Consider the following 26,299-nt stretch of genomic DNA (forward strand, 5'->3'; position numbering starts at 1 on the left):
GCCATAATATCTAGATCTGAAATTGTGGGAGGAGAGGGGACTGCATCAGCAAAATGTTTACTACCCCATCCTCTTTCTTTTATACTGTATAATTTTGAGAGCTCTTAAACCATGATAAGGAAGTAATTATGCTTTGAATTTCTCTAAAGATCTAACTAGAGAGTATTCATCTAAACAAACATTTCTAGGAATACGGGTTTAATGACCCAGGTAATTCTGATTGGAGAAATACGATTTTATACAGAGAGCTGACAGAAGCAAGTAAAACCTTGTGGGGTTTGGCCGAAGACATGCTGAGCTTCTAGGAGGCAAAGGGATATGTATTCGGCATCCCTTCTCCGCACCTACAGCCCCAGATTCACACCAACGTGTGTCTGTGATATGAATGAAATAAACGGGTCAAGCCAGCCTCGGGGGTACCGAGGCAGGGCTCTGTCTGGCCGTCGACGGTCCGGGGACCCCCCAGTGTCACCCAGGCTCTAAGATAACCCAGCAGGGAGGCGCTGGGCGAGGACCGGGCTCCTCCTGCCTCCCCCGTCGTGCGGCTCGAATCTTCTGAAGCTGCCAGTTGCCAAATGAAATCTGAAACCCCGGGCTGCGTCTGAGGGTTGGCCCCGCTCAGTTGTTCCAGCCTCTTGTACTGTATATTTACACATTCACACACAATCACTCTTTCTAACTTCTGGGACTCTTCTGTGCGCAACTGCTAGGATCTCTCAAGTGCATGTGGCAACTCAGCCCAGCTCCGGCTGGAAACCGGCGGCGGGGCTTCGGAGGGTCTCGAAGGCCGGGGAGCTGTCAAGACTGCGGCGGGGACCGGAGCGGACCGACGCGCGGGCGGCTGGGGGGAACCACCCCCAACTTTCCACCCCAGCCGCAGCTCCTTCTGCCGCCGCGCATTTCCTCCGAAACCGCGGCTGCGGAGCTACCCAGTGCATGGGGCGCAATACTTCCCCTTGTTGTGGGAAGTAAGGGACTGCCCTCCCCGCTTAATTTTTTTTCCTGCTCGTCCTGGGGGTCTTTTTCTTCGGAGCAGTCGCCGTCCCCCTTCTGTCGTGCGCTCCGAGCAGGGTAGGTGACCTGGTTTGGGGCGTGGGGGGGAGTGATGTGCTCTGAGGTGACCTCGGGGGGGCTGGGACCTGGCCTCGCCTGCGCCCGGGGGGCTGCGGGCACAGCTGCGGCGACCCGCGTGGGGGCTGCAGGGGGCGAGGAGGGACCGCAGGAATCCCGTGCTGGTGCAGTCTGTGTGTGTGTGTGAGCGTGTGTGTGTGTGTGTGTGTGCGCGCGCGCGCGTACGCGTGCATGTAGATGATGGGGAACAATGCTCCTTTATTATTATTTTTAAAAGGAAGAAAACAGAGCAAGCTGATAATACGCGTTTCTAGGCTTAAAAATAGAAGGAAGGAATAAAGACTCCGCAGTTTACTTCCCTCACTATCCGCCCCCTTCTCCGCTGCTCGTTTCCGTTAGTGTCTTATATCACGAGAGTTTTCTAGATAACAGCCATTCAGAGATATGTTTTAATAGTAGATACTGTAATTGTAAACAAAGCCTTTGGGAATCTTTGGTGAGTTTTCAGTCACCCAAAAGAATTTGTTTAGATTTTTTAAAAGGAAACTTTTCGAGGAAGTATCCGACCTCTTTTGAGTATAGAGATATGTAATATGTTATCATTAAAAAAAGACTACTTCAGACTGCGTTTCTTGTACAAGTCCTCAAATAGAAGGGTAGATAATATTACTCTGGATTCCTTAGAGGTGTTAGGTTTTCAATACCAGCTAGTAATAGGAACCCAGACTGCCTTGTACTCTATGCATATATTAATTCATTTAAAATATCATTTCCAATATATTTCTGTTTCCATCGTAGCTTACTCTTTTTTGGTAAACCTAGCAGGACATTATTATCTCATCTCTTTCTAAAATGAGGAAGTAAATAAACCACGCGTATTTGAAATATAAAAGTTGCAACGTGTCTGCTTATCCATAAGTAAAACAGTATGTGTTGCTGTGTCTATTAAGTTGAGCAAATTAATTGAAACTCAGGGATATTTACAGTAGAGTTAAGAGCTTTACTCAATTACTGAGAAGAAGATGGACAGACAGATTAAATACAAACAATCTGTCTCCTGCTTCTAATTAGACCTCAAAACCAACCATTAAGGGCAAGAATGGGTGTTGGTATTAGGCTGGGCATCATAAAATATAAAAAACACACAGTTAATATATTAGATAAAGACAGAAAACAAATATACAGCTCACATTAGACTTATTAAGACCTCACTCTCCCTTTTAAATTTCTTAATACTTCCTCTTCTCAGGGGATATTTCAACCTCTAAGAAAGCCCAATAATACAATTCCCCTTTTTGTCTTCCCTGGGTGCCTGACCTTCAGGTAGCAAGTGGAGAAATCTGTTCTCTTTAGAGCCATTACTGAGTTGTCAGAGAATTCCCCTTAGATATCTTGGAGGACGGAGATATTGACAAAACCTTAAGATAAATAAAATCCTCTTACCCTTCAGAGAGGGTGTCTTCTTGGTGGAAGACCTTTAAGTGAGAGTAAGGGGAAAACTGTGAATTTGTTCAGATCTGGACTTTACTTTAAGGTTTGTGTAAGGAATACACAGCTAGAGTGATAAAAAGAAAGAGACTCTGTGGTCCTTTCTACGTGGGAAAGCCTGCTGAAACTCAGTCTTGTCCTTGGCTTTCAACTGTGTTATTTGGTTTTATTTCAATTGTGTTATTTGGTTTTATTACTTAATCACAGGGGCTTGAGTTTGAGAGGAGGATGGTTTCTCAGTTATGTTCTTGTGGGCTGTATATACAGTGAATTTGAACCATTTTGAAAATACAGATTTGATAATAAGTGGGGGTGAGAACTGTGTTCGCAAGAAAAAACGAAGTCAGCGCAGAACAAATACCGATGCACCTAATCAGACAAAAGTGTAAACTTCAGTGTAAAAGTGGAAAGTGTTCTGGTCTGTAATTCCCAGTGAAATCCTTTCAGGTTTTGCTTGGGAGAGCAGTGGTCAAAACTCAGAGAGTTCTCATTGTCAAGGTCTTATTGATTATGTGATCTTGGATTCTCGAGGGTGAAGGGAGAGGGTTAGGAAAGTGGAGGCGGGGTGGGGCAGGAAGGGCTAGGAATGTGCCGCAGGTGGTAATGAGTAGCTCGAGTCTGTTTATTTTGGTGTCTTGGTCAAAGCCTAGTTTGCTGTTTACCAACAGTGCCCTGAATAGTTTGGCTGTGACCTACTGGCCCACTGAAGTGTGTTTTCTTTCTGGTTCTATTAGTGTCCTGATTGGTTTCTCAGGGCTGAAAGTACATAGTGCTGATGATGCAAAGTCCTGGCGATACATCTGGTTCTTGTTCTTCATGTTTGCAGAACATGTTTGCTGAAGGACCCTCTTTGTTACCTGTGGTTGTTCTCCTGTAGTTTCTTTTATGGCCAATGTTGAAGGGTTCTTTTCCCATGAGTTGAGCTTATGCAATGCTGTTTCCTTCTTTCTGCCATGTTTCAATTTTTTGGTAAAGCTAAATGCCTTGGAAAAATAAAATGGGAGAGGTAGATGGAGGCCCAGCTTGGAGCCCGGTAAAGAGAGCATGTATGCAAGCAAAGTCACTTCAGTCATGGCAGACTCTATGCGACCCCATGGACCATAGCCCACCAGGCTCCTCTGTCCGTGGGATTCTCCAGACAAGAATATTGGAGTAGGTTGCTGTGCCTTTCTCCAGGGCATCTTCTGGATCCAGGTATCGAACCCTAGTGTCTACATCTCCTGCATTGGCAGGAGGGTTCTTTACCACTACTGCCACCTGGAAAACCCCTCAGTAGGGAGGGACAGCCACCCAGTTGGTCACACATGAGTGTGGAGAAGCTTGATAATAACAAGAACCTGAGGTAGCCATTCTATCCTGATCACCTTTTTCTGAGGAAAAAGGCAGAGGAGATTTAAAATAAAAAAGATGCCTGTTTACACTTAAATTTGTGATTAAATGATTAATATTTCTCCCAGATGGAAAAAGGTATTTAAAATTAAAGTCATAAATAGGCCACTTAGCCATGAAGTTAATGTTCTTCATGGGAAGAGTTGAACTTTCATATTGATCTGCAATGGTAACCCATCTGTCTTTGCTATATAAACTCAAACTTTACAAGATTATGATGGTTTCAGCACTAAATAAAAGCCCATTTGGAAGTGGAGGGATTATTGTGATGAAGTCAAAGAATGTTCAATTTTCAGAGGATACTGTGCACATGTGTGCTTTTAAGCAGTATCTCCATTCTACTGTGGCATTGCCACAATTAATCTTTGTAAAGTGCAGATCTAACTGTGTAAGTCCCGTGTTCTAAAACCTTTGATAGACCCCAGAGACCTATAACAGCAGCTCTAAATGCCTTAGTTCAGGGACTAAAAGCTCTTCAAAGCCCTTCATTTTTAGCTGTGTCTTCCTACACCAGGGACCCTCACTCTTTACACTTCTAATTTCTTACTTCTGGATTTCATTCTCCTGAAATGTCTTCTGGCTGGAAAGCCTCTGTTGATTATCAGTGGTCCACTTCAAGTGGATCTTCCTTTGGAAGACTTGCCCAATTCCGTGCAGGAAGAATGAATCATGTCTTCTCATCTGCTTCCGTAATGTCTTAAACATACCGTGAATGATTATTTCAATAATTTTTATGTACCCTCCCCCAGCCAGCTACAGTGAGTTCCTTAATGCGCGTATTGGTGGTGGTGGGAATACCTGTTTCTAGCTCCTTAGAACAGAGTATGAAGTGTAGTAGACATCTATTAATGTTTCCTTAGTAAATGAACAAGCAAAGTCATGAATGAAGAAAGCGGTGGTGGACTCCAATTTATGCAGGTAGTTATTTCCCCAAAGTCCATTTGAAAAAATGTCTGTTTGGACTCAGAGTTCATTTTCTACAGGTAATGATGCGACCAAATATAGTTCACTTTCCAGACTGGCCCATACAAGCCTATTTTATTTCTGTAATAGATGAAATATTGTGCTTTTACTATTCTAAAGTAAAAGCAAAACAAAACAAAATCTAGAGTGGAACCAATTTTTTTTTTTCCTCTTTGAAATTACAAAATACTCTTGAGTTTAAAGAGAGTAGAAACCGTTAGAATAAATAAACATCTCCCACAATTATTTTTTATATTATACTGTAAAATCTCTAATCTGCTGTATCCCAGTGGGAGGTCCTGGATTTAGCTGTGAGGACTAATAATGGAGTTGAATTGGAGATCCTGTTGCCTGTGGACTGGGTAATAATCTTAATTAATAAAACAAAATAGAAGTACTAATTTGGGCTATTTAATAATTATCTTGAATGCTAGTGCTTGAGGGAATCAAATTTAATTAAAGTAGAATGTGAAGGTGGATGGAGAGGAGGAAATTCGGAAAGGCACCTTCCTTCCTTTTGCTGACTTTTAAAATTATATTGGTTTTATTTCCATCTCCTTTGATCATTTATGCTCAAAGTTCCTTCCTGAAAAAAATTAGACTACAATTATTTATGCTGCCTAACATGTAGGAGGTGGGGGGGGGGTATATGTGCTTTGAGCCAAAATACAAATGGGTTTATTTTATTTTCAGAACTGTGATAATTTTGTCATTTGTATACTTGCTGTGTAACACGTGGATAATTTTTCAATAAAGAATGCATAATACTTGTGTTTCAGGCACTATCCAGGGACCATGTATAGCTCATGTTGCTCTTTATATAGTATCTCTGAGGAGACTGGACAAGCAACCACTGATATTTAAAAGTAATAGTCTACTCAGCTTTCTAAATCTTCCATGCTCTCTATTTTTATCAAATTGAAAATTTACCCTTCCTAATCATGTTACAACTCCTTTTTATTATGTTGTCTTCATTCACTATGCTTTAATATAATACTTTTTACTTTTTGCAGGGAGTCAGTTGAAAAGAGATGGGCTCCATGGAAAACATCTTGGTGTTTTTTGTTATGTATTTCAATATTCCTTATGTAAAGATCTCTACAAATCCATCTTTGCTTTTACTGCTTTAGAAAATGTGTTTCTTCTGATTAGCTAGCATTGTTTCTTTTCTTAGAAGAACAGAAGCTAAAAATCACCATGTTTATCATTTTAGTTTGTCATCCAAGAACTCAATATTAAATTTGATGCACAGTTATACCTTAGTTGAGGTTTTCTAATGTGGTTTGCACACTGGCACCCCATTCCAGTACTCTTGCCTGGAAAATCCCATGGACGGAGGAGTCTAGTAGGCTGCAGTCCATGGGGTCGCTAAGAGTCGTGTCACTTTCCCTTATCCCTTTCATGCATTGGAGAAGGAAATGGCAACCCACTCCAGTGTTCTTGCCTGGAGAATCCCAGGGACAGGGAAGCCTGGTGAGCTGCCGTCTGTGGGGTCGCACAGAGCCAGACACGACTGAAGCGACTTAGCAGCAGCAGCAGCAGCAGCAGCAGCAGCAGCCTACTTTAATGATATTAAAATACCCATACCTTTTAACAGTTAAAAGTTAGCTTAAATGCATTATGGAAATAGGCCAAATTACCTCCATTTTAAACTTTTTTTAGTATGTTGTTGTTTAGTTGGCTAAGTTGTGTCTGACTCTTTTGAGACCCCATAGTAGCCCCTCAGGCCCCTCTGTCCATGGGATTTTCCAGGCAAGAATACTGGAGTAGGTTGCCATTTCCTTCTCCAGGGGATCTTCCCAACCCAGGGATGATGCATCTCCTGTGTCCCCTGCATTGGCAGATGAATTCTTGACCACTGTGCAACCTGGGAAGCATCACTTTTTTTTAGACATGTAGTTAAATATGTATAAAATTTTATTTTGTACCTTCAGTTTAGTGTTTCAGAGCCAATAATTTTTCCAGATTATTTTTTGTGGTTTCTTGAATCATTCTAAGTACTGTTTTTATACTCCCTGAGAGATAAAATGGCCTTGCCCGAAATACTATATTTCTTGAAAACCTTAGAAAGAAAATCATATCTGAATAATTTTGAAAGCAAATCCTTCAGAGCAAACATGTGAGTTCTTTTCAATATGTATATTGTAATTGTATGGAAGAGTGCCCTCAGGAGTATCTCAGAAGCATATTTCTTTTTCTTACAAGTAAGATCTATCAATAGATTGAAGTAAAAATCATAATTAAGATCTGTAATTAGGGCTGTATTCTGCCCATCAAATTGAGTTTTCCGTTAAAGAAAGTAATTTTTCAAATTTCCCACGGAGGAGAAATAACTCTCATTTTGTCTTGAGTTTTTCTGCCTCTTTAAGTCACACAGACTTGTAATAATAATCACGCTAACTAATCAAGTACCTGCTAAGTACCAAGCACTCCATGGGAGATTTATTTATTTTTTAAATGTACTACTTATAATTCTAGAAATAGTTAGAAATAATTAGTAATTCTAGAAGTAAACTATGTTATATCTAATTCAGATATGTTATTCCCATCCTGTGAGTGTGTTTAGGTTCAAAGAGGTAAAACTTACTCAAGCTATTATTGTTAGTAAGGGGTAATAGAGTTGAGAAAACCAGATCTATCTGAATCCAAATACCCTGTCATTTTTCTAATATGTCACCTTCTCTCAGTGCTTTTCCCTTTATTAATTTTAGAATGATAATCTGTGTTTCAATGTGCTTGACGTATAGTACAGACTCTGGTCCCAACATGGTCTCAAAGAACTGGCCTTGACGTTCTCCTGCAGATCTTTAAGATGACAGTGTTATGCTGATGAGTTGGGACTCATGGGATGGATTGCCACTATCAAGGTTTGCTCATAGTAATTGGCTTGACCAGATTTATCTTCTGGTGAGAGGTGAACAGCAAAGATATGGTCCATGTAACTCCAATGATTTATTTGTTGTTCAGTCACTCAGTCGTGTCCAACTCTCTGTGACCCCATGGACGGCAGCACACCAGACTTCCCTGTCCTTCACCACCTCCCGGAGCTTTCTTCAAACTCATGTCCATTGAGACAGTGATGCCATCTAACCATCTCATCCTCTATTGTCCCCCTTCTCCTCCTGCCTTCAATCTTTCCCAGCATCAGGGTCTTTTCCAATGAGTCAGCTCTTCACATCAGGTGGCCAAAGTATTGGAGTTTCAGCTTCAGCATCAGTTCTTCCAATGAATATTCAGGACTGATTTCCTTTAGGATGGAGTGATTTGATCTCCTTGCAGTCCAAGGCACTCTCAAGAGTTTTGTCCAACACCACAGTTCAGAAGCATCAATTCTTTGGCACTCAGCCTTCTTTATGGTCCAACTCTCACATCTATGCATGACTACTGGAAAAACCATGTAGGATAAAACCAATGATTTATCCTTATTGCTTAATTCCCAGACTTTTGCCCCTAGGGCAAGTGATTTATATGTGAAATAATCCCAGGAAACTCAGGTAAGGGGAGGTCTTCTTTTTTTTTCAGGTGAAACTTCTCATATATCAGTACTTTTAATACTAGGTTCATCAAATTATATTAAAAAGGTGATTTTAAAGGTGCAGGCCTTCTATAATATTTTCATGAACAGTGTACTCTATTATAGTAAACCAAGCTTATATCCACTGTTAAGTGTATTCCTGGAATACTGTGAGAAACAGACGGAGGTAGTGGAGAGAGAAGAGGTAGGTGGTCCTAGGGCTGAGGACTAGAGACTCAACTTGAAAAAGCTGAAATAATGTATATTTTCAGGAACCTCCATATTGTTCTCCATAGTGGCTTTACCAATTTACATTCCCACCAACAGTGTACTAGGGTTCCCTTTTGTCCACATACTCACCAACATTTATTATTATTATTTTTTTGATGACAGTCATTTTGACCAATGTGGGGAAATGTCTTATTATGGTTTTGATGTGTTTTTCCCTGATGATTAGTTATGTTGAGTGAGCACTTTTTCATGTGCTTGTTAACCATCTGAATGTTTTCTTTGGAGAAATGTTTCTCCGGGCCTTCTGTCCATTCTAAAATCATTTTTAATGTGGAGTTGTATGAGCTTTTCGGGCTTCCCAGGTGGTGCTGTGGTAAAGAACCTGCCTGCAGTGCAGGAGATGCAAGAGACATGGGTTCGATCCCTAAGTCAGGAAGATCCCCTGCAGAAGGAAAAGGCAACTCCAGTATTCTTGCCTGGAAAATCCCATGGACAGAGGAGCCTGTGGGTAGCAGTCCATGGGCTCATAAAGAGTCTGTCAGGACTGAGCACCAGCATAAGATACAGGGTGATTTCTTTATATACCTGGGTACACATCTGAAGTAAGCAAAAACATGAATACGAAAAGATAGATGCACCCCAATGTTCATAGCAGCATTATTTACGATAGTCAAGGTGTGGAAGGAGCCTGTGTTGCATTCTCAGTCGCTCAATAGTCTTTGACTCTTTGTGGCCCCATGGAATTTTCCAGGCAAGAATAACAGAGTGGGGTGCCATTTTCTACTCCAGGGAATCTTCCAAACCCAGGGAATGAACCTGTATCTCTTTTTGTCTCCTGCATTGGCAGGTGGATTCTTTACCACTAGCATGACCCGGGAAGCTTATGGAAGGAACCTAGGTATCCATCAACAGATGAATGGATAAAGAGATGGGGCATTTATACACAATGGAATATTATACAGCCATTAGTAAAGAATGAATTTTTTGTCATTTACAACATGGATAGACCTGGAGGGTATTATGCTTATTGAAGTAAGACAAATACCATATGTTTTCAGTTACATATGGAATCTAAACAAGTAAAACAAATGAAGAAATATAACAAAACAGAAACAGATTCACAGATAGAGGACAAGCTAGTGGTTACCACTGGGGGAGTGGGAGTGAGGCCAGATAGAGGAAGAGGATTAAGAGGTACAGCCTACCAGGTATAAAATAAATAAGATACAATGATATAATGTACAGCATGCTGAATATAGCCAATATTTTATAATATCTTTAAATGGAGTATAATCTATAAAAGTAGAATCCACTATGGTATAAAACTGAAACTTTCTATCATAAATAGACTATATTTTGATGAAAACCAAGAAAAGAAAAAGCTGAAATACAGAAGGAAGGGATTCTTTCTTTGGGTGTAGCAACTGAGAAGGGGAGAAAGGTTGAGTTCTTGGTGACAGTATTCAGTGGACACACTGAAATGAAATGGGCTGCAGGGAAAGTAATTTCAAAGCTAGTCTTTCTCAAGATAAGAGCGTTTATCCCAGAAACTGTTGGAGTGCATGTCACTCCTGTTTTTGATGATATAGAGAAAAAGTTCTCCAAATTCCTTGTGTCATTTTTGATTGTTCTATTGTTCAAGGAATATCTAGTTTTAAAATTTCTTTTATGAAGAAACTTCTAGGAGGAAAAGATGACCTAGGGGAGTCAGAGGAGCTTGATGTTATCTTGTTGCACCTAATTGCGTAAAAGCAGGATTTAACCACAGGAGTACGGCCTTTAGAATTCCTTTTTGGTTTTTGTATCCCATTGTGGTTTATTACAGGGTTTCCCAGGTGGCACCAGTGGTTAAGAACCCACTTGCCAATGCAGGAGACATAAGAGACCTAGGCTTGATCCCTGGGTTAGGAAATCATGTGGAGGAGGGCATGGCAACCCACTCCAGTTTTCTTGCCTCGAGAATTCCATGGACAGAGGAGCCTGGTGGGCTATAGTCCATAGGGTTGCAAAGATTCGGACACGGCTGAAGTGACTTAGCAGGCACACACGCATGCACGTGGTTTATTACTGTGAAATGGTTAAATGCAATGCATGCAATGTTATACAAAGGCAATTATCAATATACAGAAGGACTAACCCTCTCACGTTCGTGATTTACTGATCAGAGATTTCATATTTTGGTAACAACTTATGCTTTCATCATGCAGTAACTTTTATGTGTTTGTAGGGTTAGGTTTGAGTTGACAGGTTCTGTGGGGGAGCCTTGGACATCGATGCCTAGAAACAGGTGGGGGTTGTGAGGGATTATCTGGGGAAGGAGCTCTGAGGACTCCCTCTCAACAGAGGGAGCTGCTGGAGGAGGATGGATGGGAGAAGGGGAGAAGCAAGTTCACAGGATGATATGTGTCAGAAATCAAAGAATTAGGAGAAAAGGCAAATCCAGAGACAGTGTTGGAAACTAGAATTCAAGGGCAGGGAGGCAGCATATGATGTGACAAACAAGAATGAGTCTCTGCTTTTAATAATAGATAGCAATTATTAAAGCCTTACTATGTCCTAGTTATGCCAAGCTCTTCCATGGGTTATCACCTTTAATCTTCAAGCTCCCACACGAATAGAAGCTATTATTATCTTTTATAGGTGGGAAAACTGGAACTTGGAACTTCTTTGGTAGTCCTGTGGTTAAGACTTCGCAGAGGTTATGGGTTTGATCCCTGGTCAGGGAGATCCAATATGTCTCATGGTCAAAAAATCAAAACAGAAAACAATATTGTAAAAAATTCAACAGAGGCTTTAAAAATGGTCCTCATCAAAACAAAACAAAACAAAAAAATCAAATATAAAAAAACACAAACAAACAGAAACTTGTAAAGTCTTTGTAACTTACCAAAGTCTCACAGGCACTAAATGGTAGATGTGGGATTCAAAACTAAAGGATCTTACTGTGAGATATTATACCATACTTTATCTCTATGCTCTGGAATTACACAAAGCCCTATAACCTTGGACAAGTTGTGTTAACCTCCTTGAACCACAGATTCCCTCTCTGTGAAATGGGCATTTAATAATATCTACTCCATAGTGTTGTTATAGGCTTTTAATGTATGAAGTGAGCATGAGCATTGCCTGTAAGATACTAGAAGGGTTTCTAGCATCTGGTAAATGTCAATACATGTCAACAGTTATTGTAATATTATTAAATTTCATGATGAACATGGGATTCTAGAGCAGTATTTTTCAAAATATAGATCTTGATGCATCAGCGGTCATAGAATCAAATCAGTGGTTCATGACCACTTTTCAATGAAAGGGGATAGAACAGGATGGAATGGAATGGAAAAGTCAGGATTCATTATATATAGTAAAAGTAAGAATTCACATGTTTTAATTTTCAGTTTTTTAAATGTGGATGTAAGTATCTGACACCCTAGGTAAAAATGAAAAATGTACTTATTATTATTGATAACTGTCAAGATAAAGTATTTTAAAAATCCTTTAAAGTAGCAGTTCAGAATGTGGTCTCAAGACCAAAAGCATCAGTTTCACCTGGGATCTTGTTAGAAATGCAATTACTGAGACCTACCTGAACCCAGCCATATGAGTTTTAACAAGAACCTCAGATGATTAAAGACTATTACCTATTCAAAAGTGGTGCTGGGAAATCATGATTAAAAATAGGTAAGGATATATCTAAATTACTTAAGAGCAGTTAGAAGAACATATTATTTTATATTGACTAAAGCTGTTAATTCTCTATAAAATGCTTTCCTGTGTCTTGTGACTAGTTTTGTGTAGTCTTTTCTCCTATTTTTTTCTATGCTGTCCTCTCACAGTTCAGGTGGCTGAGTCCCACAGAAGTCAATTCTTTTGTATATAGAAGGACATTGAGTAGTTAGATCTGTACTTTCTTCTAGAACTACAAGATAAAGGCTTAATATTCTTTGGGAGTAGCCCAGAGCCCTGAATATCTAAGTTGTATTCAATTTGAAACATTTTAATGATAATAGTCCAGATGCCCGAACAGCTGTGAAACTGGGAATTGAATTAAGAACTCATAAAAAAACTGCATTCAGTATTTTACTGAGATATTTATTTTGAAAAGTACATGCAGACAAGAGATTGGCAATCTAGTTAATGCAGTACTAATACTGATGATAAACAACAATGACAAAAAATCTATTTTGGTAAAAATGGAAGTTATATAAATTTTTATAAAGAGATGTTTTTCCTGATAATGAAAACAATGAATGTGCTTAAGATATTTCTTGACTGTATGTCGTTACTTTAAAGAGAGAGCAGGTAATGTTGAATTGACTAGTTTTTATTCATTTTTTTGTGTTTACTGTTGTATTTGATTTTCGGTTGGAAGGTCAAAGTGAAAGTGTTAGTTGGTCAGTCGTGTCTGACTCTTTGTGACCCCAAGAACTGTAACCTACCAGGCTCATCTGTCCATGGAATTTCTTAGGCAAGAATACTGGAGTGGGTACCCATTCCCTTCTCTGGGGATCTTCCTGGCCCAGAGATTGAACCCCAGTCTTCTGTACTGGCAGGTGGATTCTTTACAGCCTGAGCCACCAGGGAAGCCCTTCAATTGGAATGTGTATTTACTTTAAGACATGGAAGAATTATGTTTGAAAATACAGCATTCAGATTCACTAGAAAAAGTTTGAGGATTTTCTTTTCCATGTCTTTAAAAGAGCATTTCCTTGGATTTTTTTAAACTACTTTTTAATAAACATATATTAACTTTTCTATTTTTATTTTATCTTACATTGTTATTGGAGAATATAACAATATTGTGTTATATTCTACTGTACAGAAAAGTGAATCAGCTACATGTATACATAGATCCCCCCTTCCTTGGATTTCTTTCCCGTTTAGGTCCCCACAGAGCACTGAGTGGAGTTCCCTGTGCTGCACAGTAGGTTCTTATTAGTTATCTATTTCATACATAGTATCAATAGTGTATATATGTTAATCCCAGTCTCCCAGTTCGCCCACCTCTTCCACCCTTGGTGTTCATGCTTTTGTTTTTAGTAGTGTATGAAAATATTTGTAGGACAGAATTGTCAGAAAGAATCAGTTTTAGGGGTAAGAATGTCTACCTCTGGCTCATTGCAGGTAAGAGTGTATATTGAAAACCATACATATGGCTGATTCACGTTGATGTGTGGCAGAAAACATCCTCCAATTAAAAATAAAATAAAAACAGTGGCTTGAGAGATGTTTCAAAAGATCCTTCTTTGCTTTGTAATCTATGATTGGGGAAGATTGAATGGGAAGGGGCTAGAATGAGGTGGCTCTGGTCCTACTTCTGGTATTAATTAGCATCTGTGAACTCAGGCAAATCGTTTCCTTTTTCTGGACTTTAGTCTCCTTATCTGTAAAATAAAGGTGTTAGAGTAAATGCTTTCTAAGATTGTTCCAGCTTTGAAAAAGCCTCTGTGGCTAAATGGTAGTGTGCTTCTTTGAAACAATTTTGATAAGAGTGTAGCTATGGGTGCCATTTCCAGGGCTCTGAAAATTGGATGTTGCCTTTGTGGAGGAGTGAGGATCTGGAAGTCTCTAGATTACACGATAAAGTTTAGCCTGACCTTTCCTTGTGCCAGTGGGCTAGTTTTTACCATGGGTGGCACTACACACTAGGAGGCTCTTGAGAATGTATGAGAGTATGTTTGGTTATAGCAATGACTGGGTGAAGCTACTGGCAGTCGTTGCCCAGGGGTCAAGAATGCCATATGTCTTACAGTGTGACAGTCCCTCACTGCAAGGAATTTTCTTTCCTGAAATGCTGAAAACATCCATTGCAAAACCCCAGCAAATAAAGTGAAAAGATTGAGCTGTAACTCCATATTTTATAAAGTCACCTGGGAAATTGTAATGAAGTGTATACTTTCTGCTATAACACAAATGCAAACCCTGGCTATTATTAGATGACAACTGGTGTTTATGATGCATGGGGGAGAACAGCCTTCAGTTCTCTGCTCTATAGATTGACAGTGCAATAGGAAAAGCAGCAACATCTCAGCTCTGTTAGTACAGGGGGCAAATATAACTTGAAGACATACTAGGAATAGTTTCTTTGAGTGTGAAGTTACTAGTTTCCAAATCACTTGCAGAAGTTTCCATTCAATGCATCTGGACATTCCTTGGGTTCAAATAGTACCAGGATGAAGGATCAATATGTTATGCCAGGATCAATATGTAGATTTGATTCTCTGTGATAAGAAATACTACTTGCTTAACAGTTCTGCACATGGTGGTGAATGACATGAACTCTTCCTGTTCCTCCTCTGGCCTCCTCTGCCCTTGTGTTGGCCTCGTAGATTCTGGGTCAGGTTAAGGATAGAGCCTACTCGGCAAAGTGACTCCCCCAGGGCCGCCTCAAGGACTCTGGTAACATTTTCAAATTTGACATGAACTTTGCTTTGGAATCATTTAAGTCACAGGATCATTTTCTTTTTTTTGTTGTTTTGTTTTTCTCTCTTCCATCTTCCTTTTTGTGTTTGTGGACTCCTTGCTTTGTTAATGTGTGGCTCAGTGGTAAAGAATCCACCTGTCAATGCAGGAGATTCAGGAAATGCAGGTTCGATCTCTGGGTCCGTTAGGTCCCCTGGAAGAGGAAATGGCATTGCACTCCAGTATTCTTGCCTGGAAAATTCCATAGACAGAGGAGCCTGGTGGGCTACAGTCACTGGGGTCATAAAGAGTCAGACACATCTGAGCCCACACACAGGTACGGATAAAATTGTTGCCTAGTGAGTAAAAGTCAACAATATTTTCCAGGAGTGACAAGGAACCCCTGCTTCTGCTTTATTTGGTGAATTTGGGCCTTAATAACTCAGCAGGAGAAGAGGCAAACAGAGGTGAAACCGAAATATGTAACATTTTTTTCCTGTAAATTTGGTAAAATTTTAGATTTCAGGAGAGGGTTGAAACTACAGAATTTAAAATATGTATATATATATTTTTTTTTGGGGGGGGGAGTCTTTCATGTTAATTATCTATGCTGGGCCTCTTCAGTTAATAAATTATAAATTACATGCTACATTCTCCTTAGAATGAATTCATTGTACATCAGAATAAAAGCATATTTAGAAAAATAGCTATAACCACCTTATCTCAGTCTTTTAATATGGACAATGAGTTCAAAGTGATCTAGGTCAGCAGTCCCCAACGTTTTTGGCACCAGGGACCGATTTCATGGAAGACAGTTTTTCTATGGGCCGGAGGTTGGGGGAGTGGTTTCGGGATGATTCAAACACGTTACATTTGTTGTGTGCACTCTTTCATTTTTATTTTTTATTTTTTTAAATTATGAAAGTATGAAAACACATTTACAGGACACTTGGAAAGTACAGAACAAGTTTACATATAGTTCCACTATGTATTACAATTTTTTAAAAAATAGACAAATTAAGACTTTTAGTTGGAGTTTCAATAGCAAACTCTCAAAAGTTAATAGAATGGGTGTGCAGAGAAGTAGAAGGATGTAGCAGACCTGAAAAGCACGGTGAACCAAATCAACATAATTAAGATTTATACAATTTTCACACAACAGTCAGTTACAAATTCTATTCAAGTTCCCGTAGACTGTAAACCAGGTGACTCTGGAATGTAATGCTGCTGCTGATCTGACAGGAGGTACTGGTCTGCAGCCCAGAGGTTGGGGACCCCTGATTTTGGCGTTTTGTCCCAGAATACTGAGTCAGGAAGAGGCAGACCAGGCTCTTGATTTTTAGTGATTTATGTTTCTACCCTACTACCCCATTTCTCAGAGGCTCTTCTCACCTCTGAGTTCCTGGAGATAATCAAACCCACATGCTAGCCTGTGGCATCACTGCATATAATGAATTATCTCCTTTGCTCTTCAATTACAAGGGTCCTTGTTAAGTACCATTTGGCAAAACTGTCACTCATGATTTTGTGTTCTATCGATTAGATAAGGACTTGTGAAAGTTGCTCAGTCGTATTTGACTCTGCAACCCCATGGACTACACAGTTCATAGGGTTGGGTAGCCTTTTCTTTCTCCAGTGTACCTTCCCAATCCAGGGATCTAACCCAGGTCTCCCACATTACAGGCAGATTCTTTACCAGCTCTGCCATGAGGGAAGCCCAAGATGAGGACTCATGACTGAGAAAGGAGCAAGTGAATCTGTAATGTTTTAAAAAGCATTTTTACTGAGCCCAGAGTAACCCTAAAGGCAGCTGAAAAATATAGCATATTAAAATCAAGGTGTGATACTTTCTGTTTTGGGTTACATGTTTAACCTAATTCCTTGTAATAATATTTAAATCTAAGTGTTAGTTGCTCAGTTGTGTCTGACTCTGTGACCCCATGGACTGTAGCCCCCCAGGCTCCTCTGTCCATGGAATTCTCCAGGCAAGAATACTGAAGTGAGTTGTCATTCCCTTCTCCAGGGAATCTTCCTGACCTAGGGATCAAACCCAAGTCTCCCACATTGCAGGCAGATTCTTTACCATCTGAGCCACCAGGGAAGCCCAATAATTAGATTTTGAATCCATTCATATGAATGTTCTCAATACACTGTAGATTTTCATTCAATTTGGTCTTCAAACCACAATATAATTGTACAATGGTTCTCTTATGTTTTCCATATTCTTGAAAAGGAAGCATATAAATAAGCCTGATGGTATATCAACAGCTAAGAGATTTCATGCAGAAAACAAAAACAAAAATTAAAAAGAAGAAAACAGCAGGTGTTCTTTAAACACTGCCTCGACCAGTCAATAATCACTGAAGAAGAGTGCAGGAATGGAAAAGGGAGAAAAAGAGGCTTTAGCTCATAGTAACCGCTGTGTACCACTGAGAGTCAGGGAGAGTTTTCTTCTGTGCAGTGCTTTTATTACCTCTCTGTTTGCAGTCCCGTCCACTACTGTTTAATTTGTGGAGCATTCCAGGGAGTAGCCTTAGCTTCCCTGAAATGAGCCTGGGACTGGGCTTGAAGTCTTTGTGGGAGTCCTGTCTGAGACACGGGCGGGCCAATAGTGCAAGTTGGGTGAGGGGCACATGGCTGAGCTGGTTGAGCTGGACTCCTCGTCGGGGATCAAGGTGAGACCTTTGTGCTACTGAGCTGTGGGACGCAGAGCCTGCAGCTCTGGGCACCTTTTCAGGCAGCTTTGAAGAGTGTGGGATGCTATCTCAGAAAACCAGGGTTATTTCTGTATCACAAAAGAGACAATACTGAATGCTTAGACTTCCTTCAGATGTTTGCCAGCAGCTCAATGGTGTCACATTGGGACTCTGCTTCTAATAATACTTTCAAGCAAGAATAGGATCCTTAGTGGCTTATGAAGGTTTGTCCTTATTTGTTTAGCAAATCACACTGTGACCAAATGTCTGATGATAATAATAGTGGGCTGATGTTATTGCTGTTGTCTGTTTGTTTGATGTAAAAAAGATATTCTTAATGTCTTAGAAAGAGCCACTAAGACAATAAAATTATATTGAACTGCTTTATAGAAATGCCAAGCAACTTGTGTATGATATCATTTATAAGCTGTATTATTAACGTGAAAGGCTAAAATAATTCAGGGAGAGTAATTGATGTGTAAAGGTCATATTAGCATGAGCCTGGAGAAAGTGGGGATGGAGGGGAGTTGTAAAGAGGGGAAGAAAGAGAGAGAGAGGTAGGGAGGGAGGAGAGAATTGGTAAATATACGTGTGATGTTAAGTGGAAAGTGCTGGACTTGCTGGTGATCTCTCCTAGGAGCGTAGGATGCGTTGAGTTACAGCTAGTGTTGCTGTTTTGTCAATACTGTCAGGAAACAGATCCTGGGACTACTTAAAAGAGATTTGAAATGGATTCCTAATACCATGGGGAGTCATAAATTGTAGCAAGTAACTAGGGCTGTATTTACAGACTTGGGGGCAGACAGCAAAGCCCTCTGGTTAACTTATTTCCAGAGGACCAGGGTTAAATTTCTATCTCAAATCTGAGCTTTGATTTGAAACAAAGGTATTAACTGCTTTTTTCTTGAGTTGGTGGTTCCTCTACCTTGCAATTTCCTGTTATTCCATTGTGAAGTTTCCAGAGAATTCTCTCTAGAATAAGTTCACACAGGAACCAGTCTACCTGCCTGCTTTCTGAGGCACTGAATTTGGCGCTGTAATCGATTTTAGTCAGAGAGGGAAGCACCTTTAATTTTTGACTGCTCAGAATAGTAGCTAACAATTTAGCCATAGAATGTCTGTTTGGCAGCTCAACTCCTGTTAGACAAATGCATTTACCTCTGGAGTTTTACGAGGGTAATGCTTTTCTTGTGGTAACAAGTCGCCACTAACTACTATTTGATATTTTGTTTGAATTTTTTTTTAAACAGGCACAATACCATAAAACCTTCATTATTGTAAAACTGAGTAATGAATTTTTCCCCATAGAGACTATCTCATATAATTTTGAGTCTCAGATTTTTTAATCTTTGTATTTTTTTATACAACACAAGTGTGTCTATCTGCAGACTCCAGTATATTTTTTTTTATTAATAAGTTTGTTTAGTGTAATGCATTTCTGATATTCAAGCATGACTGACTTTTTTTCACCTGGTAATAATAATAGTATATAAATGAGTGGTACTTAAAGAGTTAGCATAAAACTTGGCATTCTGGGTTGATCAATTATCCTATTATTCTCTTTATTGTCTTCAAAGTTATGACTAAATCAGGCATGATATTAAATGTCTTGCAACTTATCACACAAAATAATGCTTTCTTAAGCTAGTTTTAAATTGATGACTTTTTTCATCATTGATGATTGTTTTTGGATTGTAATTGTTTATTTTTAAGTTCATTATAGCTAGTATGGTACATTTCTTCCATTTCAAGTGATCCCTTAAGAAAGCAATGGTTTTGTTCCCTTTCATTTCTCCTGCTAATTTTTATGTTTGACTTGAAATATCAGACTCAGAAATTATAACTACAAAAGTGGGTAATGGAAATTTGTTCTTCTGCTGCTAATTACCACTTACTGTTCTGTGACTTTTTCACTGATCTGTGTTAAGCCAGATGGGCTCCATTTTCAGCTCAAGTGTTACCTAGAAATCACCAGACCTCCTTGGGTCTGTTCACACCCACATGACTGTGAAAACCAGACTGAAGAGAACACTGATGCTGGGCAAAGGTCCAGAGAAGGGTTCAGAGTGGATTACGTACTTACTGGGGTCTTGGAGCCACTGTTTTCATCTAGACGTTTGCCATGAATCTACCCCTGCTTCTTGATTCTAGGAGGGCACTGGCTACGGTACACTGTTGACAAGCACACCCCAGATTTTGTTCGGTGATAACTGCTTCACTGACTTTGGGTGTCTGTAATGCCACTTCAGAAGAATTAACCTTGGGTTCCCTTAGACTTGGGCTTCCGTTGTGGCTCAGCTGGTAAAGAATCTGTCTGCAATGCAGGAGACTTGGGTTTGATCCCTGGGTTGGGAATATCCTCTGGAGAAGGGAAAGGCTACCCACTCCAGTATCCTGGTCTGGAGAATTCCATGGACTGTATAGTCCATCACAAAGAGTCAGACACGACTGAGCAACTTTCACTTCACTTCCTTTAACTTTCAGGTCTCTTAGCAGCAGTTTCTGCTGCTTCATGTTCTGAATTCCGACGAATTTGAAACTGTACTGAGCAGGTGACAGCTGTGAGTCAACCACTACATCAACAGTCTGGTCACTTCCATTCCAATTCAGAGTGACAGACTCCTCTTTGAAGTTCAAGGTTTGGTTTCTATCCTTTCTCTAACCACTTTTTTCTTTCTTTACTCTTTCTTTCACTTCGATTCCCTTAATTTTGTTTCTCTGCTTTATCTCTTTATTATCCTAGAACTTTGTCATATCAGTGCCCTATTTTCTTCCCATATTGCCTCTCATTGCTATTGTCCATGGTGTTTATCTGGCCTCCTTTCTTCTTCAGTTACACATTTTCAGGATGCACTGCATCCATCATTATTTCTGTCCCCTTTGAATGAATCCACACTCTAGGTTTTCCACTTTGTCCCAAATTGCTTGATCACAATATCATATGCCTACTGTTGCCAGCTCCTTCCTTCTATTTCCACCCCCAGAAAGCTTTCATGGAAGTGTAAAACCAGGTAAGCAGCTGATGTAGCAAATATTACATTGGTTCTTGGTTCAAAATACTCTGGATTTGAGAATCAGTTCTGATATTCATTCAGTTCAGTTCAGTTCAGTCGTTCAGTCCTGTCCAAGTCTTTGAGACCCCATAGACTGCAGCACTCAAGGCCTCTCAGTCCATCACCAACTCCCACAGTCAAACTCATGTCCATTGAGTCGGTGATGCCATCGAACCATCTCATCCTCTGTTGTCCCCTTCTCCTCCTGCCTTGAATCTTTCCCAGCTCAAGGTCTTTTCCAATGCGTCAGTTCTTCGCATCAGGTGGCCAAACTATTGAAGTTTCAGCTTCAGCATCAGTCCTTCCAATGGATATTCAGGACTGATTTCCTTTAGGATGAACTGGTTGGATCTCCTTGAAGTCCAAGGGACTCTCAAGAGTCTTATCCAACTCCACAGTTCAAAAGTTCTTGGCACTCAGCTTTCTTCACAGTCCAACTCTCACATCTATACATGACCACTGGAAAAACCATAGCCTTGACCAGACAGACCTTTGTTGGAAAAGTAATGTCTCTGCTTTTTAATATGCTGTCTCAGTTCAGTTCAGCTGCTCAGTCGTGTCCGATTCTCTGTGACCCCATGAATCGCAGCACGCCAGGCCTCCCTGTCCATCACCAACTCCCGGAGTTCACTCAAACTCATGTCCATCGAGTCAGTGATGCCATCCAGCCATCTCAACCTCTGTCGTCCCCTTCTCCTCCTGCCCCCAATCCCTCCCAGCATCAGAGTCTTTTCCAATGAGTCAACTCTTCGCATGAGGTGGCCGAAGTACTGGAGTTTCAGCTTTAGCATCTTTCCTTCCAAAGACCACCCAGGACTGATCTCCTTTAGAGTGCACTGGTTGGATCTCCTTGCAGTCCAAGGGACTCTCAAGAGTCTTCTCCAACACCACAGTTCAAAAGCATCAACTGTTCAGTGCTCAGCTTTCTTCACAGTCCAACTCTCACATCCATACATGACCACAGGGAAAACCATAGCCTTGACTAGATAGACCTTTGTTGGCAAAGTAATCTCTCTTCTTTTCAATATACTATCATAACTGGTCATAAGTTGGTCATTACTTTCCTTCCAAGGAGTAAGCGTCTTTTAATTTCATGGCTGCAATCACCATCTGCAGTGATTTTGGAGCCCAGAAAAATAAAGTCTGACACTGTTTCCACTGTTTCCCCATCTATTTCCCATGAAGTGACGGGACCAGATGCCATGATCTTAGTTTTCTGAATGTTGAGCTTTAAGCCAACTTTTTCACTCTCCTCTTTCACTTTCATCAAGAGGCTTTTTAGTTCTTCTTCACTTTCTGCCATAAGGGTGGTGTCATCTGCATATCTGAGGTTATTGATATTTCTCCCGGCAGTCTTGATTCCAGCTTGTGCTTCACCCAGCCCAGCATTTCTCATGATGTACTCTGTATGTAAGTTAAATAAGCAGGGTGACAATATACAGCCTTAACATACTCCTTTTCCTATTTGGAACCAGTTTGATGTTCCATGTCCAGTTCTAACTGTTGCCTCCTGACTTGCATAGTAGCTGTGGCAAGTCACTTCAAATATTTCATAAAACAGGAATGATAGTCAAATGATATGATGTAGTTGAAAGCAGTTAACAGTGCAAAAATGAATTATTGTTACTGAGAATTACTAATGAAGAGGGTCACTGTTTGATATCATAGGACATTTTCAAATTTATATATACATATATATATATATTTAACTTTTTATTTTGATATAGTTTCAGAAAAATAAAATTTTACAAACGATATAATGCATGGCTATAAAACCTTTTCTAGATATTAATATCTTAAAAATATCAAAACCAGGAAATTAACTTTGACATGATATTATTAGCTAACATATACCGATATATATATACCAGTGTATTGCACTGCCAGTGTTCGTTTCCTGGACCAGGATACAACAGAAATCACACATATGTTTAGTTGTCATGTCTATTAATATTAGTCTCCCCCAAACTGAGACAGTTCCTCAGTCCTCTTTGTCCTACATGATCTTGACACTTTTGAAGAGTAGCAACCAGTATTTTGGAGCCTCTCAATTTTGGTTTTCTGATGTTTTCTCATGATTAAATTCACATTAGGCATTTTTGGGAAAATACCATTGAATAAATGAGGCTATGATGTCAGTATGTCTAATTATTCATGATGTTAACTTTGATTTCTCAGTTGAGGTCTGCCAGGTTTTACAATTGTTAAGTTGCTAGTTTCCTTTTTGTAACTAGTAAGCGTCTTGTGGGGAGGTACCTTGAGACTATGTAAATGACTAGTTTTTCATCATACTTTCAACCACAAAATTTAGCATTCAATGATGATTTCATATTGAAACAATTTTCACTGTGGTATTTTCCAAATGGTAATTTTTTTTTTATCTTCTACATTTGTTAGGTAAACTTCTTCTGTAATAAAGAATTTTTCCTGCTCCTTATTCATTTATTTATATCCATATGGACTTGTGGATATTTGTTTCAATCTGTGAATTATAATCCATTATGTGCTCAGTTGCTTCAGTCGTGTCTGACTCTTTGTGATCCTGTGAATAGTAGCCCACCAGGCTCCTCTGCCCATGGGATTCTCCAGGCAAGAATACTGGAGTGGGTTCCCATGCCCTCCTCCAGGGGATCTTCCCGACCCAGGGTAGGAACCTGCATCTCTTAAGTCTCCTGCATTAGCAGATGGGTTCTTTACTACCAGTGCCACCTGGGAAGCCCCATAACCCATTATAACTAGTATTTATTTTGTTGCTTAAATTGTTCAGGATTTGGTCATTTGGCCAATCTTCAAACTGACTCCTGTCTCCTTTCTTCATATCATAAGAAGTTTTAGAATCCTTCTTACTATCTGGTACCACAAGTTTCTCCAAGTTACCTTATACTTTTTTTCTGATTCAGCCATTGGAGCAGCTATGAAGGGAGCCCAGATTTCTTTTGTTGAAAAATGGTATTTAGAAACCAAGATCTAAGTGTTAGATGTGCTCATTGACAAAATAATGATCTAATTTCTCCTACAATATATTCACTAATTTCCTCATTCCATCAATACACATGCAATACTTTCAGAAATGCTAATTCATATCTCTGTGAAAACGAAATTTGCTAACTAAAGTACAATAGTTGTGACTTATATTTTTATATTAAAAATTACATTTTTCTTTAGTCTTATAGAGTAAAATCACAACAGCGTACAAGGAAAACTATGGAGATATTGTTTTGATTTGAATATTTTCATACTTAACCAAGTAACCTACAAATCATTGTGTTGTTTTCTTTAATAAACTGATTTCCAACATGCTTTGTTACCAACATAAAAAGGAAGTCTCATATTTCTAATATGTTTCCAGGCATTGTGGAATTTGGATAAACATGCTTCTTACAATTAGGAAAATGTAAAAGCCCATGGAAACTGCATGTCATTATATTGGAAGTTTTTAATTAATTTTTTAAGCTTTTGTTATACTTTGTTTAGAAACTAGAATAAAAAATAGTTTATTTATATTATTGTTTCAAGTCTCTTTAACTCTCACTTTCATTGTTTAGTCACTAAGTCTTTCCAACTGTTTTGTGACCCCATGCACTGTAGCCCCCCAGGCTCCTCTGTCCATAGGATTTCCCAGATAAGAATACTGGAGTGCGTGGCCATTTTCTTCTCCAGGGGGTCTTCCCAACCCAGAGATCGAACCCATGTCTGTTGCATTGGCAGGTGGATTCTTTACGACTGAGCTACCAGGGAAGCCTCGCAATAAAGAGCAGGAATAGTTATTTTTGCCTTAAAATGAGTCAAGAGTAGATATTAGGTAAGGATGAAACAAAAGAGTAACTGATATAATATTACTATATGTTTTTGCTATCTTAATATCTTTAATATTGATTTATCTCTCACATATGAAATAAAGTAACAGAAAACAGCCTGTCTTATTGAGTACATTAAGACAAAATTTCATGAAAAGTCCCAAGATAAGCAGTGATATAAGCCAAAAATAGATACTCCATTCTGACAAGCAATTTTGTTTTTCAGAAAGACAAGACCTGCAAACTAGAGTCTCTTTTTCTGCTTTGTCTCTGGGTTTCAGTGAAAAGGAAAGTGAGCTGGAAGGGGTTGGGGGATGGATAGGAAATGCTAAAAAGAGGAGACTAGCCCAAACCAGAAAGTGAAGAGGGCAGAAAGAGGGCAGAAAGTGAAGAGGAACTAAAAAGCCTCTTGATGACAGTGAAAGAGGAGAGAGGAAAAGTTGGCTTAAAGCTCAATATTCAGAAAACTAAGATCATGGCATCTGGTCCCGTCACTTCATGGCAAACAGATGGGGAAACAGTGGAAACAGTGTCAGACTTTATTTTTCTGGGCTCCAAAATCACTGCAGATGGTGATTGCAGCCATGAAATTAAAAGACGCTTACTCCTTGGAAGGAAAGTTATGACCAACCTAGATAGTATATTGAAAAGCAGAGAGATTACTTTGCCAACAAAGGTCCATCTAGTCAAGGCTATGGTTTTTCCTGTGGTCATGTATGGATGTGAGAGTTGGACTGTGAAGAAAGCTGAGCACTGAAGAATTGATGCTTTTGAACTGTGGTGTTGGAGAAGACTCTTGAGAGTCCCTTGGACTGCAAGGAGATCCAACCAGTCCATTCTAAAGAGATCAGTCCTGGGTGTTCTTTGGCAGGATTGATGCTGAGGCTGAAACTCCAATACTTTGGCCACCTCATGCAAAGAGTTGACTCATTGGAAAAGACTCTGATGCTGGGAGGGATTGGGGGCAGGAGGAGAAGGGGACGACAGAGGATGAGATGGCTGGATGGCATCACCGACTCGATGGACATGAGTTTGAGTGAACTCTGGGAGTTTGTGATGGACAGGGAGGCCTGGCATGCTCCAATTCATGGGATTGCAAAGAGTCGGACACCACTGAGTGACTGAACTGAACTGAACTGAGCCCAAACCAAATAACTTAGATACAGAAAATGTTTATTGTTATTAATCATGAATTAACATATATGAGGGCAAGTTGATTTCTTTTAGGATGCCTGTCTTTAATAATGTGTCAGAATTTAGTGCTCTATAACATAATAGATGTTGCAAGCATTTCTGATACCTAGATAGAGGTATGATAGTGAGCCAGTGCCTGAGTTTCTTTTCTTAGCTGTGATTTATGAATGTCCAGATTATGACTCTTGGATAGAGAAGGAAAATTTCAATCTTTCAGTGCTATTCTTTATTGTGTGTATATTTGCATCTCATTTTGATTATATAGCTTCCAAACTCTCGAGAATGAATGAAGTAGTTAGGCTACTGTTTTTCCTGGTGTGAGATTTCCATCTTTATCTTAAACAGCACAGTGAATTCTTTCTTTTAGAGACTGCATTTCCCATCATTAGCAGTTACAAAATTCTGTTTTCTTTCATACAAATGCCAACCTTTTTGTAAATGCTTGGCTTATGAAGGGTATGTGTTTAGAGTTTCGGAGAACCATGAAAAGGAAGATACCATTGG

At 39.7% G+C, this 26,299-nt stretch overlaps 1 protein-coding gene across 2 annotated transcripts in view; it reads left to right on the forward strand.

The window, feature by feature from the left end:
- Positions 1 to 26,299, forward strand: part of ARHGAP24 (Rho GTPase activating protein 24) — an 881,574-nt gene that overhangs the window by 334,106 nt on the left and 521,169 nt on the right. The window contains exon 1 of one of the 2 annotated variants that reach the window (XM_005208198.3): positions 992 to 1,071. The exons of the other annotated variant lie outside the window; for it this stretch is intronic. The gene's annotated coding sequence lies outside the window, so the exon portion shown is untranslated. Of the gene's footprint in view, positions 1 to 991; positions 1,072 to 26,299 lie in introns of those variants that run through there. 2 annotated transcript variants of the gene reach the window in all.

This window comes from Bos taurus, chromosome 6 (assembly GCF_002263795.3).
Source record: "Bos taurus isolate L1 Dominette 01449 registration number 42190680 breed Hereford chromosome 6, ARS-UCD2.0, whole genome shotgun sequence".
In the NCBI taxonomy this organism is placed as follows: Eukaryota; Metazoa; Chordata; class Mammalia; order Artiodactyla; family Bovidae; genus Bos; species Bos taurus.